The 17,018-nt window shown below is 36.9% G+C and overlaps 1 protein-coding gene and 1 non-coding gene across 2 annotated transcripts in view; both read left to right on the top strand.

Moving 5' to 3' along the window:
• LOC134798128 (hemicentin-1-like) overlaps positions 1-17,018 on the top strand; it is a 512,059-nt gene that overhangs the window by 188,629 nt on the left and 306,412 nt on the right. The window lies entirely within an intron of this gene.
• On the top strand, positions 6,973-7,044 carry Trnaa-ggc (transfer RNA alanine (anticodon GGC)). The gene has a single exon. It is a non-coding gene; the product is annotated as a tRNA-Ala (tRNA).

The following is a 17,018-nucleotide window of genomic DNA, read 5'->3' as shown; positions in this document are numbered from 1 at the left end:
ATGAACTAACAACTAAGAAAAAATTGACAAAAGAAGGAAAGGAGGAGCGCAGCTACTTATATAAACATATACATAGACTTATCAAGAAAAAACATCAAGAGTATAGGATAAAAATATTAGAAAATCACCTTACCTCATCAGGCAGCATGAAAAAAGGGTACAAAGCGCTGGAAAGTACCAAACAATGGATTCCTTGCCTAAATGAAAACTCTACCAACTCTACCAATAAAAAGACATTCTCAAGATCAAAAATAATAGAGACTGCCACATCGTTTTATAAAAATCTCTACTCATCGCGAGATAACTACCAAGAGGAAATTGAACCCATCGCCAATAACTCTACAACTTTAGACAGATTCTCTGATTCTGAAATTATGAAAAAAATAGATAGACTAAAACAGGACAAAAGTCATGGACCGGACGGTATTCCAAACGAGGCAATAAAAATAGGCAAGTTTCTGCTAGCCCCTCACTTAACAAACTTGTTTAACAAGATCCTAGATGATAGAAAAATACCCACCGACTGGGCAAAGTCAGATATAATATTGTTGTACAAAAAGGGCGACCCGGCCAATATAAATAATTACAGACCTATCAGCTTACAACCGAATATGTATAAATTAGTCTTGTCTCGAAGAACACCTAGCAAAATACACTGAAAAACATCAACCACCAGAACAAGCTGGTTTTAGAAAAAGCTTTTCGACAACGGACCACATCCATACGCTAGAGCAAATCATAGAAAAATATGCAGAACACCAAAGTCCGCTTTACTTAGCTTTTATCGACTATGCGAAAGCATTCGATTCCATATCTCACAAAAGCATGTGGACAGCTTTATATGAATGTGACGTACCGTACGAGACTATAGAGCTTATAAAAGATATATATAGCAAGAGTGTATCTTGTGTAAAAATGGAAACTAAAGCCTCTGAAATCAAAATCTGCAGAGGAGTTAGACAGGGAGACCCGCTCACGCCTAGAATTTTCATTACTGTTTTTGAAAGTATTATGAAAAAACTTGACTGGAAACAGAGAGGTTTAAACATAAAAGGCAATTTTCTGAGCAATTTGAGGTTCGCCGACGACATCGTTCTCTTCTCAGAAACAGCAGTACAATTAGAAAAAATGGTTTGCGAACTTCATAAAGTCAGCCACGAAATAGGACTAGAGTTAAATGCCACAAAAACTAAAATCATGACTAACTCTATAAAAATACCCATCAACGTCAACACGACCCAACTAGAATATGTACAGGATTATATTTATTTGGGTAAACAATTAGCATTTACTAAATCAAGACACTACGACGAAATAAACAGGCGAATAAATATTACATGGAGTAAATTCTGGAGTTATAATGAAGTGTTGAAATCAAACCTTCCTATAAAGCTTAAGAAAAAAGTACTAGACACCTGTATACTTCCATGTCTGTCATATGGCAGCCAAACCTGGATATTCAATAATACTATAAACAATAAGTTACAAGTATGCCAAAGAGCTATGGAAAGGAGTATCTTAAATATTAAAAGGAGAGACAGGAAACGAAACACAGATACCTATCAGAAAAACAACAAATGTAATAGACGCCTTGGAACATTGTAAAAACAGAAATGGAGATGGGCTGGTCATGTAGCACGCATGAGCAAACAGAAATGGACATACAAAGTGACTACTTGGCCAGGACCACGACATAAACGAAAGAGAGCAAGACCAAGGCAGCGATGGATAGACGAAATAAACAAAGTAGCTGGCAAAGACTGGATGAACAAAGCTAACGATAGAGAGGTATGGAATAATATGGAGGCGGCCTTCACTCGAAGAGAGGTCCTTAATGCAAACTCGAATTCTACATAAATAATTTAAATTTAATTAAACTGCATGACATATATTGAATATTAATAATAAGAACAAAAAATTTAATGAATTAGATTAGATAAATATTTAAATTTACTTACTATCAAAATGGATTGTAAATCTAGACTAATTTTGCATGTGAAATTATCTACGAATTGTTATTGTTATGTACTATATTTTTAATGTATTAAGGAATAAATGAGGCTATAATAATAATAATATGTATTAGGATATTAGTGTGTACAAATGAGTCACAGATAAATATTTTTTAGGGATATATTTCTTCCTTACACGTCACATATAAAATATAGGTAATAAAAAAAACTACGACCAGTTGATGCGCCCAGTCGAAAAAGAAAAGAGCTTATGAAAAATAACGTTCAGTACATTTTTATAAAAGTCGTGACGGTATCTATTCGACTAGCGAACAAATGCATATACGCGATACAAGCCCTGGCGGCGTCATGGCACGCATCACCGAATGCAATGAAAGACACGCGTGCTAGCGATATCATGCCGGATACCCATTACGCTCGAACGCATGCCAAATACACGTCCAGAACAGAAATCTGCTCATATTTCCTATCGCCGAGGAGGCAAATTCAAACATACATTTTGACATCAAAATGATATCTAAATAAAGTAATTCAGTTATCATTCGCCCATGCGTCTCACTCACGCCAATATGGTTAAGTACAAACAAGTATAGTCTGACCGCTTTTATAAGATCAAGTATACCTGTAGCAAATCTATGGCGCACTTGATCTTGGAAAACGGACAGGCTAGACGATGATATTCGAGCGCAATGCACGCGCGAAGAACAACTCAATGGTATCATTGGCTCTGTAAAATTTCTTGGATGCCATTCATTTATTACGTAAGATGATTTAGGGGGGAGGGGGTTCGATCGTGTCTTAATTTTTCTTACAAGGGGGTGGGAGGGGGTTTTGATAGTAGTAGACAGAAGATCACTAAAATGCGCGAAGTTAAGATTATACTTTGAAAACCCATTGTTCCAGAGATGTTCCAGTAGCAGATCCACTTTCTAAGTGGATTTTACGCATCTGGACAGATGAAAATCATATGTAAAAATGAATGATAAAGAAAAAATAAAATGAAATTTGATTATTATAACCAAAAAATATTTATTTACTTTAGATTCTTACATAATAAATAATAAACAGGGGGAGGGAATCGGCCTATTCTTATTTTTTCTTACATAGGAGAGGGAGGGGTTCAAAAACTGGCAAAAATCGTCTTAAGTAATAAATGAATGATGGATTGAACTTTCTAATCGGATTAGTAATGTGCCAATTGAATGTATTTAAGACCAACAAAGGATCAATCTCATTGTGACACTTAATCTTACAACTAAAAGTACTAGTAATGCAGCTGCAATTGTCTAACAAATATCACCTATAAGCGTCGCAATTGTTAACTGTATAGTAATATTTCCATACAGACATCTCATAGTCATTAGTGCTCAGGTGCATTCACATAATTAATATGATTGCTGATGCAAAACGCGCAGTGAGGCTATAATTGTTGCCCGCTGCAGTAATGGATGGCAAACACATCGAAATAGTTGCAGAATAGCGTTCCCTGCTGAATTGAGCTCCATTTGTACACCGCTCGTTTGTGGGGTCTCAGTGACAGAGAATTATAAGCAACTTACGCTAATGAAATGCTTACCAAGCCAAGGTGTCTTGCTTACTGTTGCTACATTAGCAACTATAGTTTGTTAAAGGACTGTCTCATTTCAAACGGGTCTATATTAATTCGCATAACGTAATACTCCTAATTCAAATTGGCATAACATAGATTACGCATAACTTTTAAATCGAATAACATTATTTCGCATAACTGAGTACGCATAATATTAATGTGCATAACATATATTGTCATAACGATGACTTAGGATAAATGCAATAAGCATAACGTTACTTTGCATAATTATTAAATGGTATAAATATAAAAGGAAGAAAACAGATTGTTACGTCACCAAAAAGCGGTATTTGAAGCAATTGCAGCCAATTTTGATTAAAATTTAGTTTGGATGGTTTTTTCCATCCTACCGATTTATAGGTATAGGTTCTATTTACCAGTTAGAGGTACTGACAAATGTAATTTTGATTGTATATATTATTTTATAGATCTGAGGAGTTGATCAGGATGTGAATATATCTATTATCGGGCTGTTATAAAAAAACCTAACATCGAAGGCTAAGGCCTTCTGAACCTAACCTAACCGAGTTGGTTAAGTTGGTTTTGCCCTGACCCATTTAATACGCTCGCTTTATAAAATTATGCTAATTCATTTTATGACAGTTAAAGTTATAGTTAATAATGTTATGCCTATTTAAATTATGCGGAGTCATTTTTATGCGCAATAAGTGGTATGCTTTTTTATTATTATGCCTGTTCAATGTTATGAACAATTATTTTATGCCAAATCTGTTACGCGAATTCATATTATGCCAATTAATGTTAGGCGTATTAAGGGGCACCCCATTTCAAACATAGACAGAGAGAATCATACTATATTTGTCTTACACTAGTACTAGCACCCAAAAGAAAAGGATGAGTATAGTTTTTTTGTTCTTGTTTACTGGCAAATTTGGTTTGACCAACCATACTTTTAGTTAGTAGATATTTTGGGAGATGCCGCTTTCGAAGGTATCCCAATGCACCTTACAAAAAATGTACATATATCAAACACCAAGTCGGGGCTAATGAGAGTTGTCATGATGTTTTATTATGCAATTGAACAAAAACGCTGTGCGCTGTTTCGCGGTCGTGTATGGTCATATGTTTTTTTTTATATGTGTTATTTAGTTTAGTTAATATTGGTTTGTATGTATCTATGTACCTAATAAATACAAGCATTTCACAAAATAATTAAAACATATAGCAGTATGTGATCTCTACACCGTCTTTAATAACTTATAATTAATTTTATTTGTATTTGTTACAGGTACATGCTATTTCTTGTTCTCAAGCAGGGGTTTATGGCAGTATTATCAGCATGAGGTTTGATTCATATAATGTGAGATACCTACATAGTTATATTTTTGTTGTATTCTAAACACTTTAATTTGACTTATACTCGTATTTGAAACACTTTTGGGCAGTTTCAATTTTCACGTTTCATTATATTTATTATGCTCCGCTAACACTGCGACCACAAGTTCAGGAACAAACATCGGTTCGGCGTTAATTGTTTGCAAACTGGCTACAAATAGCATGCCGCGCATTCCGCGCAACAAAACTACCACCTTTATACCTTTACTTTGAAATTTATGTATCTTTTAACTTTACAATAAAAAAATCCTGTGCTTCCCTTCAAATAACTTCAATATTGTGATATTTAAAATTGTTAATTATAATGACATAAGAGACTACGTACACACGATCCCATGATGATCTTTCCCTCTCTTTTTATTACTCTCGCGGACTCTCGCCTTTATAAGGCAGAGGGAATATATTTCCCACAATAATTTCCAACCTTATTTCAAAGTGATGAACGGTTATTAACCTCCTCTAAACACGTCCTTTATTCATCAAACATGCAACCTGACTGCATCGGAAATGCAACTTGAAGCCTCCATTACTACTCTCACTTACGACTCTAATAGCATAGTCTGTTAATAAAGATTTTTTCGGTAATAATTGTTGCTAACACTATACTCCAGTTCCGCTCTCACTCTCTCTCTCTTCCCGCTTCTGCTCTTGCTTACTCAGCATCCTTTTTGTAAGAAATATCACTTCACCGCCACGCTCCCGCTGTCGCTTCTGCTTCCGCTCACTCAGCAACCGCATCCCTTTCGTAACAAATACCATAACGGCGTCAATCATTTTCTAGCATACCTGCGCTGCTGAAACTGCAATTACTTACTATTCCTGCTCCGCTCCCGCTGTCGCTTCTACTCCCACTGACAAAGCGACCACATCCCTTTTGTAACAAACCTCACTTAGGCGTTAATCATTTGCTAGCACACGTGCACTGTTGACACTGTAACCTATAACCACTCATTATTCCTGTTCCGCTTCCGCTGCCGCAGTCGCTTGTGCTCCCGCTATCGCTTCTGCTCCCGCTGACACAGCGACCACATCCCTTTTGCAACAAACATCACTTCGGCGTTAATCATTTGCTAGCACACCTGCGCTTGGAACTGTAGCGTTATATCCTGCACTAATGCGGCTTCTACCGGAATTAATTTGTTGAGAATAATAGTTAAAACGTTCTAAGGTTGTCTGGAAGAGATTGCTTTTTAGCCGTGTTGTTTATACCTCCGCTTGTATTTCTGTTTTCTTTTGTAATGTTTTCTTTTATTGAGGTGTGTAATAAAGAGTATTTGTATTGTATTGTATTGTATTGTAAAAGGAAACATCATGCGATGAGACAACATTACTGTTATATTCATTCCTTTTAAAATACTACTGTGCAGCACCAATGCCGAAGCAATAATACAGCTGCAGTTGATATTGGAATATCACCTACAGTCTTTAATAAATCGCAAAAAGCAAAAAGACCCACTAACAACAGCCAGATCTTATCGTAACCTTCATATTTTATATCTTTTACGCTAAAACTCTGCTGAATTGTATACCTATACCTGAAGGTATAACGTTTAAATTACGACTCCTGCAAAACCCACCTTCAAGCTAGACACATTATCCTTACTTGCTTTGCATATTCCGTTACCATACAAAGCGCTTCGTACAGGCCTTTACGAAATCCAATCTCTCACAAACAGAGCAAAATGAAAGCATAATGGAACATAGCAAATGATAACGTATAAAAATATGTAGTTCCACCAAAATGGGAGCGTATTCGAGTCATTAACTCGCTCTCGGATTGATATCTCGCGAAGGTTGAAACTCATCCTTTCACCCCAAAGGGGGAAATTGAGATATAAAACAAGGAGATAAAGAGAGCCCAGTAGCGCTGTTCTATTAGCTTGCCGAGCTCAAGTGAATTTTGGTTACAGCTTTTGAGAGTTAATATATTTTCTTTTTTATTGTGGGACGTACGACATTATTACAATCTATAAATTGTAAACGATACACAAACAGTTACAGTTGCAATGACTAAATTCGCGTTTATTGATGGATGGTCAGCTGGCGGAATTGGTAACGCATTGGACCGGCAATCCAGGGATGTGGGTTTGAGTCCCACGTTGGCCAGAGTTAACCATCGTTGATTTTTTCATTGTGATTGACATCTGTATGTATTTATACAATTTATAGCTTTTGAGAGTCTTTGTCCTCTGACGAACTCCCGCCAATCAATTGCTCCGGTTTTTTCTAAGTTGCACTGCTGTGCAATGTTGAAGTTAGCCAGTATATTTAAATTAGGTTAGTTTTGCAGTTCTGGACTAGTTTATATTAAGAAGATAGTCTGGACTGCATTGTCTCTTCGACTATATGTGGAGTGAGGACATTTTTTTCCTTAGTTTAACATTGGCATTTATTTAAAGGTAGGTATTTGGCATTTAACTGATCGTTTGTCCGTCGAAAAATTTACATCAAGTTCAGGTGAATTCAAAGCGAGTCAGATCTAAAAATTTCAATAAAGTCTTACGAAGGCATAGACTAATTTGAGAGCACCAAAACGTAATTTTTACGCAGGATTTTTTTGCCTAAACTGCATTTGTCCTTATCCCACTAATTTTAGGAGCCGTCCCTAAAATTCCTATTTACCTAAAATTCTCGAATCTGAGAAGTGGCTCGGCTAATACATCCTCTTAAGGATATTGAGGTCACTTTACACTGGTTCTACCAAAAATTCCCGCCACGTGAGAACACATGGGTAGGATCTATTCCATTACTTTACCAAGCATTGCTTTAAGACAAACCAGTATTAGTGAAATCTAAGGCTAAGAATCTACCTTACTGATTGTGAGGCCAATGTTTCGTGGTTTCTCAGTGTTTGAGTGGGAGTAGGTATGTAGTAAGGTCAGTAAGGGATGGGAATATAGTCGGTCACAGGACGTTGAATAAAAGGACGCTTTATGAAGGTTTTTGACGCTTAAATTAGTATGGAGAATTCGGGGGTATTTTCATTATAGGGGGTATAATAAAATCTTGATTACATGAACTTAAAACGAGTTCTGGTTTTGTATAAAAAAAATCAGAATCCCTATACAGTTTTAAAAATCTGATTTGGTTTTGATATTGTCAGGATACGATTGGACATGCTTAATGATGCACATGTAATAAATTGCTGTTCGTGTCAATGTCATCTATATATATAAACGTGAAAGACCTGACTGACTGCCTGACTGACTTAAATCAACGCACAGCCCAAACCGCTAAGACTAGAAAGTCCAAATTTGGCAACTAGATTCCTTATAAGGTCTAGGGGTCCACTAAGAAAGGATTCTTCAAAATTCATCCCCTAAAGGAGTGAAATGGGGGTCCAAAGTTTGTATGGGGAAACAAGATTAGTTAGACTATTTTAATCCAAATTTCACAAGAGTATTCCTAAAGATAAATGAGTAAACACCTGTTTCAGGTTTTTTGAAAATTGAACCCCTAAGAGGGGGAAAAGTCACCAATAGGGTTGATATCTCAAAATATTAGTATGGGTATCGTTTTCATAGTATTTTGAGACGCTAATAACAAAAATGGCATCAAAATTAAAATTAACGTAGCCGAAGTGAACAATCATCCCCCTGGTGGGGGTGCAATGGGGTTGAAATTTCAAAATATCAATATGGGTATCATTTCCATGGTTTTGTGGGACGCTATTTACAAAAATGGGATCAAAATTAAAATATAACGTAGCCGACGTGAACTATGGCCCCTGGTGGGGAATGCTAATTACGAAAATATATAAATGCAAGTGTCCTGACTGATTCATCAACGCAGAGCCGAAACTACAAAAGATAGAAAGTTGAATTTTGCACACTAGATTACTTTCATAAAGTGTGTGTGTGTGTGTGTAGTGTGTGTAGAGATAAGAAGCAATTTTGAGAAATTCAACCCTAAGGGATTGAATGAAAAAGCGGATGAAAGTTTGTATGGATATTAAATTTTTATTCGAACGCGGGACTTGAATCTTTGTATTTGGGGATATTATTAAAAGATAGGAATAATGATTTCAGCGTTTTGTAAAATTCATCCCCTAACAGGGTTAAAAAGTGGTTGAAAGTTTGAATCCATTACAAAATGCTTTGAAACTTCTTAGAAAGGCGTAATAGTTGATTACAAAAAAAAAGTAATTGCAACGTTTTTGGAAATTCTGCCCCTAAAGGTGTTAAAAGAGGGATGAAAGTTCGTCTTGGGGTGCAAAATTTATTTTTAGCTAGGAACTTGAAACTTTGCAAAAAGGTATTAAATTAAATTACAAGAAAACTAATTTCAGCGTTTTTGAAAATTTATTCCCTAACGTGGTGCAAAAGGAGTTGAAAGTTTGTATAAATATCAAACATTTTTTTTTCAAGCTTTCAAGCTAGGAACTTCAAACTTGGTAAAAGGGCATTAACATTATATTAAAAATTTGTATTATAAAGTTTGCATCGATGAAAATTATAGGTACTTACTCAAGATGTAAAATGTTCAAGATAAGAGTCCACGCGGACGAAGTCGCGGGCAACAGTTAGTATTACATAATAACAAAAATATAACAGATTTTTAACTTAGAATCATCCACTCGGACGCCACGTCACCGAAGTGTCAAAACTGAAATTGAACTTTATGCATATGCACGTAAGTCTATGTTGCTCTGTGGTCTGTGACCAATAAATCAGTCTTTGGCGTTGGACCTGCGGTGCGGATATATCGGTAATTGGCGTCCAAAAGGTTAATAAACGCGTAATTTTACAAATTTTCCACTAGATTAAATATTTAATTTCAAAGTTGAAATGTTTTCATGGAAATGCTAGTTGACAGTCGATAACAAATTAAAACTTTACAATTTACCTATTCAAACATAACAACAATTTATTAAAACTAATACTAAGTTTAAAAGAATATAAAGTTAGGGTACACGTGATTTTGTACAAACAAGAGGAATGAATAATTAAATTAATGCATTTAGGTGACATTCGGATGGTAACTGCAACAATATTATTACTGCCGCGTTTCCCGCTGCCGCAAAGGTACTATCGCGATTAGAAATTTTAAACTGTCACTCATATCATCAAGTAGAACAGATACAGATGGAGTCGACTGCAGCAGTATGGCAGCGCGACATTACTGCAAGAATCATCAAATCTAATGTAATTTTCTCGATAAAATTACCTTTTTGACATTTCTTGCAGTAATGCAACAAATCCGGGCAGCAACGACGGCTTTGCAATAATGCTTTTGCAGTCTGAATCCGGACGGTACCTTAATGCAGCTAAATTTGACATTCAAACATCACCTTTAAGGGTAATATTCCATTTCTGACCGCAGCTGCACTACTAGTACGAACCACGAACGCGTCGGTGTTATTGTCAATTTCCTAAACAGAATGGTAGTGCTGCTGTCGTTGGAAATGGACTTCAGTCGCAATGCGAATTTCACATTCTTGCAAACTCATGTCGGCGCTGTAACAGTTGATTTTCATTTACAAAATCAAACCTTAATACGCAGTGTTGCAGCCCTTGGGACGAAAGTAAAATATTAAATACGGCTCTAGCCCCTTCCAGGCTTCGTTTTATAGGTCAGTGAACATTGGGTACCTTTGTGTAAAGGCAGAAGTTTTATAAGTTTACGTTACCCCTTTTAATAACGTGCTCAAATAAAAGACGTCGATGTTACACAAGATATTAGAATACATAATGGTGGTACTTTACCGCCCTAGGTTACCGCACTATACGTGCTTATGTCGAAAATTTAAAGGGCCATATGTACTGTAAACCGCTGTACAATACACGTGCGAAAACGTAATTTTAACTTGTATCGTAATATACTATTAAAATAAGGTTTTATGCTCATTGCTCACGTACTGGCTTTCCTCATAAGGGAGAGATGCGTAGTTCTATATACAAATCGAAGTTTTATCTGTTGGTGTGTTAAAAGTTAAATTCCACCCTGATCAATTTAGATATTTTTGTGCGATTAAGTAGTAAACATTAAAACTTACATTAAACTCTATACTTATTGTTATACTACAGCTATTTAGCAAAAAAATACTCGAGATATTCAAGATATTTAGATTTTTGACGTGATAATTTCTTATAAATCGATGAACACCGGTAGCATGAAAAAGTGTCACGTTGTGGACAGATCTCCATGGTACCGTTGTGGACAGATATCCATGGTAACGTTACGACCACGTTTTCTTATGACGTCATCACGCAAAATTATCGTCCGTAAACCGACTTTACAGACAACCAAATTTTTTACCATCCCTGTTACCTCCAGAGAAATGCTGCTTAACAGCATTTGTTCGATTTCTAAGATCAAGTTCGCCATATATTTACCATAGCGTACTTGATCTTAGAAAAGCGGACAGATTAATACCTCTAAAGAATATTTTTCTGTTTACCCCCACAACAGTATATCCCCCTGGTTCGCAACTGATGAACCAAGTAAATCAACATCATACGAACCATACAGAATCTTGCACATCAAAAGCCAAGCAAACGCTTTTCCGAACTACAATCGAAGCTATTTGAAATTCTAATTCTCAATGACGAGTTCGCGGTAAAATTCTAAGGCTAAGCGTTTCAAACTCTGAGCTGAACAAATAGAAGTTTAGAGGGGGAGAAGAAGCTGCTATTCTCATTGCTTTAAATAACAGTGAAACTATCAGCACAGAATAAATAATATTATAGACCGACAAGAAATTGTAGAAATTAAAAAGTGGCAATATCGTAGTGTGGTCCCGTTTTCTTAGATTGATTTGAAAGGGACAACACAACGATATTGCCACTTTTTAATTTCTACAATTTCAAGTCGGTCCATACTCGGTAGTATAGAAAGGACCCTTCCTACAAAACCGAAGTTTGTTAGCGATTCAGGGACGAATCATCCTGTCCCTTTCTAATTTTTGGCACTATCCCTTTCGGCTATTTAGGGTTATCAAAATTCAAGTCATTATCTTATCTGTGTTCGTGCACGCAAAAGGACGTCAAGTGGTGCCAACTCTAATAATTGCTCGGAGCAATGCTGAACCGAACGGAGCCGAGTTTGCGAAGTCAGGAGTGTCTCCCCACTGCTATCAGGTCAATTTGAACGTACTATGACATCGGAATGATATCTGAATCATGTTATTTAGTTATCGTGCGTCTCGCTCGTGCCAATATGTTTATTGTTGGTAAGGACACGTACGGGCGAAATGCACGAGGAATGACATCAGTTAGATGTCATCCGGATATCAGTGTACGTTTGAGTTGGCCTGTATGACTTCAATATTGGTTATAACCAGATTTATTGCCCGAAATGAGCAAGTTCTTGAGCATTAACATCGATTTTGCTACATAGCGACATTCTATACGCTTCAAACAGTTTCATATCACTCCATTTGGTCGGGTGCGTTTAGTTATCTCACGACTGCTCCGAACAGCCTTTAAGGTCTAGAAACATCATGATTTGTAACTAAGCCTTGTAGAAGCTTAACAAACATCGGTTTTGTTAAGCCCCTTCTACAAGGCTGCGATCAAAGGTTGCGGCCTTGTAGGTGGTTTGCCATCAAATTGTATTGCACCCCGGCTAAGGCCAGGGTGACGTAGGATCATCGGAAGTTTGGTTGGGTAGATTTGTACTATATCTGTAATGTAGTACGGCCTTTAGAAAGATTTGCTGACGTCTGTGCCATTTCGTACGTTGTCATATTGCTAATCAATATAAAAGCCTATAGGTATCTCATAATATAATTATTATTATTACAAACAAGGTACGTAACGATACAAAGATCCGGGAAACCAATACGGTTGTCTCACGGATTATCTGTCACAGCCGCCATAACAAACAAATGAACGAAAAAATGAGTTACAGCCGTATTCGAACAATGAGATACGTGAAATACTAGATATTGAAACAATATGAATCGGATATGTCAGTGTCAAACAAGTGACAAAATTGACGTTTGTTCAAACAATAACGTCACCTTTGACACTTGTTTGACACTGACATATCCAATCCATATCGTTTCAATATCTAGTAATTGACGTATCTCATTGTTCGAATACGGCTGTTAGTCGATTGGTCGAAAGATTGCAAAAACCCTAGGTACGTAACGAACAAGTTGATAAACTATCTACTACACAGTAGTGTGCTACCTTAATTCGTGTCGTTGCTGTAAGCGTAGTCGTTCCAAAATGGCCGCCGAAAAATACTGACTGCCGCTCCGATTGCAAGCGCCAAGCCTAGTGCAGATAGGAATTTGGGCCGAGACGTGAATGTTTATTCGGATTTAGAAGCACGCGCGGCAATGGAGCCTTGTTTCAAGCGTGCTGTTACAGTTACATGCCGATAACAAGTGAGTCGAATAAAAAGAACCAGTTTAACACCTTCAGGGCCAAGAACCCGACTGTCGGGTATACTGTTCGTAGCGACTACGCGCTCCATACGGTGGAACCGTGGCTACGCGCTACGAGCGTAAGCAGTAGCACTTAGTGGCAATGAATGTGTTAAACCACACATCTATAATGATAATGAATGACACTTAGGGGCTGGCCACGACATTGCGCGACTGAATTCGGCTAAGACGAAAACAATAGGTGAGAACGAAATGTCCGATCGCGGTCTCGCTCCAACCTATGGTTGTCGCCTTAGCCGAAGCCAGTCGCACAACGTCGTGGTCAGGCCGTTACGCTTAAAGATAATTGAAGTGTGCGAAAGAGGCAGAATTACAAGTGCAAATACGTGACCACTTTTGAGTTTCATAGCACCCGCACCCGCTTGATTGTAGGTACCTAAAATGCAAGGTTAGCAGACCAAATATGAAAATACAAAAAGCACTGTAGTAGACTGTAGGTATTCAGGAGATACGGTGGGTGATCTTGGAACATAAATCGGGTCTAAGACACTTGTGACGTTATCTATGAAAAGGGACCTTATTGTCGATGGCGCTTACGCCATTATTAATGATGCTCTGATATAAATACAATGCCGCGCGACGCTATGCGGCGTAATCGCCATCGACAATAAGATCCCTTTTCATAGATATTAGTAGCCCCATAGTAACATTTTTCTGCAAAACAACAGTATACGTTCACTAAAATCATTAATCATATAAATGTTACGATGAATAGATAGGTACCTACTGATTCTTCTGACTGAATTATTTACGTAGGCGAGCTACGGGAATACACTGGCAGTCGTGCTACAGACTCCAAGACTTAAAGGCCATTTATACTGCACGAGTTTCTCGCCTTAAACGAAGATTATTATGTAACACGAGGAGAAATATAACATAATCATAAGTGAGTACACGTCAAAATATAAACAAATAATGTAGTGAATTCTTTGTGTTACATACATGTGTATACCTATCGAATGACCTACTTAATTGGGATGTTTCTACTTAAAATAAATTATTTCACACTGAGCACGAAATAAAGCACCAGATAATTATTAGAAAAACATAGATGGCAGTTAATTATAAACATAATTTTTATTTAATAAGTAGGATTGAAATATAATAAGTAGGTGAATTGACCGTGACGTCACTATACTCGTTTTCATCGTTTTGACAGTTCTAAAAAAGAAGCTGATTTAACTAGTAGGAAAGTAGCCTGCTGTAAGAGCTTATATTTGATATTTTGCATTACTGTTAACAGTATTCTTCTTCTTCGTCGGTATCACTCTTGACAGAGTGGTCGTGGTAATCACTTCAGGTGTTGGTGGCAAGCTTCACAACACGTCGCCATTCTTCTCTGATAGCCGCCTTCCTCGTGCATTCATGTAGTGATGATGAGCCATTTACTGCCGCTTTTATCTGGTCAGTCCACCTCATAGGCGATCTTCCTCGTGGCCTGGTACCCTCAACCTTTCCCTGGACCACAAGTCGCTCAATAGCCACCTCCCCTCGGCGGCATACGTGACCGAAAAAGGTGAGGATACGAGACTGCACCAAACAGTATTCTACTGAACAACAATGTCACGGCAATTATTGTTCTCGCTGTATTGACCCAAATCCTTTCGCTTAGCCCACTTGTTTCAAATACTTCATTATTTGCTTAATGCTTATTATTTATTTATTTTATTTTAAGTTTAAATCAGGCAACTAGGCCCATATTACAAATAACTTACAGACTAACATACATATGTACTTATTTATAGATAAATGTGCGTAAATAAAGAGAAGAGAATTTTCCAGATTTACGAGAAACTCGTACAATGTAAAAGGACCTTCATGGAGACAGACCAGAACAGCTAGATAAAACTGTGGAAATGGAAGATTCTCCTTTAGAAGGATGTTTGCGTGCTTTTGAAGTGCAGTGGAAAGAGCCAGATCGCATTTGGAAGTCAAGATAGCATAGGAAATGAGATGTCGATTTCTTGACAGTCAAGTGTGGTAAAAAATCATGTTATGCTTCATATAACCGTTTTGTTATACGGTATGAAATTTTTCTCAAAAATGGACGGCAAAGTCGACTTTGCCGTTTAAAAAATAGGTTGCGAAGCGCGTAGTTTATGGTCAGTCAAAAATTATTAAAAAGTTAAAAACATTGCAGTCTCGATTTTGGGACTGCAATGTTGCATACAAATTCCATTATTTGTCGAGTTCCAAACTTTTTAAAAGTTGAAATGGCCATATCAAATGAAGGCACAGGCCCATTAAACAGCCAAACAGATGATTAGTACCGCGACTATTTAGCTGTCTCAAATAGGTTGGCGTATTTTCGGCAGAAAAATACACTTCTATTTTTTTATTAAAAAAATAAAAAGGCGGCAAAGCTAATTTTTTCAATTGTTTCTACTTTTTTCTGTGAAAATATATACTTAAGAAAGTTGCTTTTGTAAAATATTTCTATGATATTTATATTTCTTGCACCATTTTTGAGAAAAGCACTATATATGACTCGGCTGGAAGGCTACTTGCTGGCTTCGGATTCAATTAAACGGACTCCCAAGGTCGTCCGTTTAAAACGAATCCTCAGCCTGCAAGTAGCTACTTCCGAACCTCGACAATAATGTACTATTAACAACCAGCCATACTCTGCATAGTGACCTTATAGGTCATACTGAACAACTTTTATTATGGGACCAATGCTGAAATGGCGAAAAACAATTTGGCTCTTTCATACATTCCGGCTGATGTGATGCCCTAATTTCTATGGGACAGCCAAATTTTTTATATCGCGATTGTGGAATTGGTCCCATAATAAAAGTTGTTCTGTATGACCTATAAAGTCACTCCGCAGAATCACATGACTATAGTCTATGTATAGTGGTTAAAATTTCATCCTGTATTTAATGCGTATTTCTTTGCGGTGGGAGGGTGTAAATAATCTTTGCATGTAAAAATTACGCAAGTAACTACAACGGGTTAGCATTAGGTAATTAATTAGCACTTTATTATAGCGGAATAGAAAAGCATTTTGTTTTAATCTACGTAAAAAACGTAATGCCACGCCTATTTATGCGTTTTTGGCTATTTAGGGGTATTTGAGCAAGGTACTTTATAACATACGAGTACGTTTTGCGCCATAGAAAAATCAGAGAGAAAATATTTCCAGCGTAAAATGTTCGGTACCTAACTTTTTTGTTATATTTCAGTTAGCTAACTGAACGGCTGGGTAGTGGGTATGTTAGCTTGAATTTAAATTGAGTACTAAATTGCAACTCTGAAACCTGTAACAACGTAGTGTAGGAAGCGTAGTCAAACACGTGAAATAATGATTTGATGGACTAAGCTGTATCCTACCATATAGAAAAAGTACATAGAGTGCTCACTCCATACATCAGTTTTAGTACCAAAACGACTATAATTTTCGTAGTCGACATCTAGCATCGAGTAGCGGAATTATCAGTACTGCTATTTGACAATAAATGTTGCGACGACTGAAAAGTCTAATGCTTAACAATTTTCAGCAAAATTTATATCTTATAAATTTATATTATTCTATTTTCAATTCCTTCTGCTTTTAATATTCGTTGTAAATTTTGTTCAATACAATTTTCGTGAGTCGCGTCTCTCGAAAATTCTAGAATCAAGTAGCGGTACTGATAATTCCGCTACTCGATGCTAGATGTCGATTGCGAAAATAATACAGGCC

The sequence above is a fragment of the Cydia splendana genome, chromosome 16 (genome assembly GCF_910591565.1).
Source record: "Cydia splendana chromosome 16, ilCydSple1.2, whole genome shotgun sequence".
Taxonomy (NCBI): Eukaryota; Metazoa; Arthropoda; class Insecta; order Lepidoptera; family Tortricidae; genus Cydia; species Cydia splendana.
This window is presented reverse-complemented; position numbering and strand designations above follow the sequence as displayed.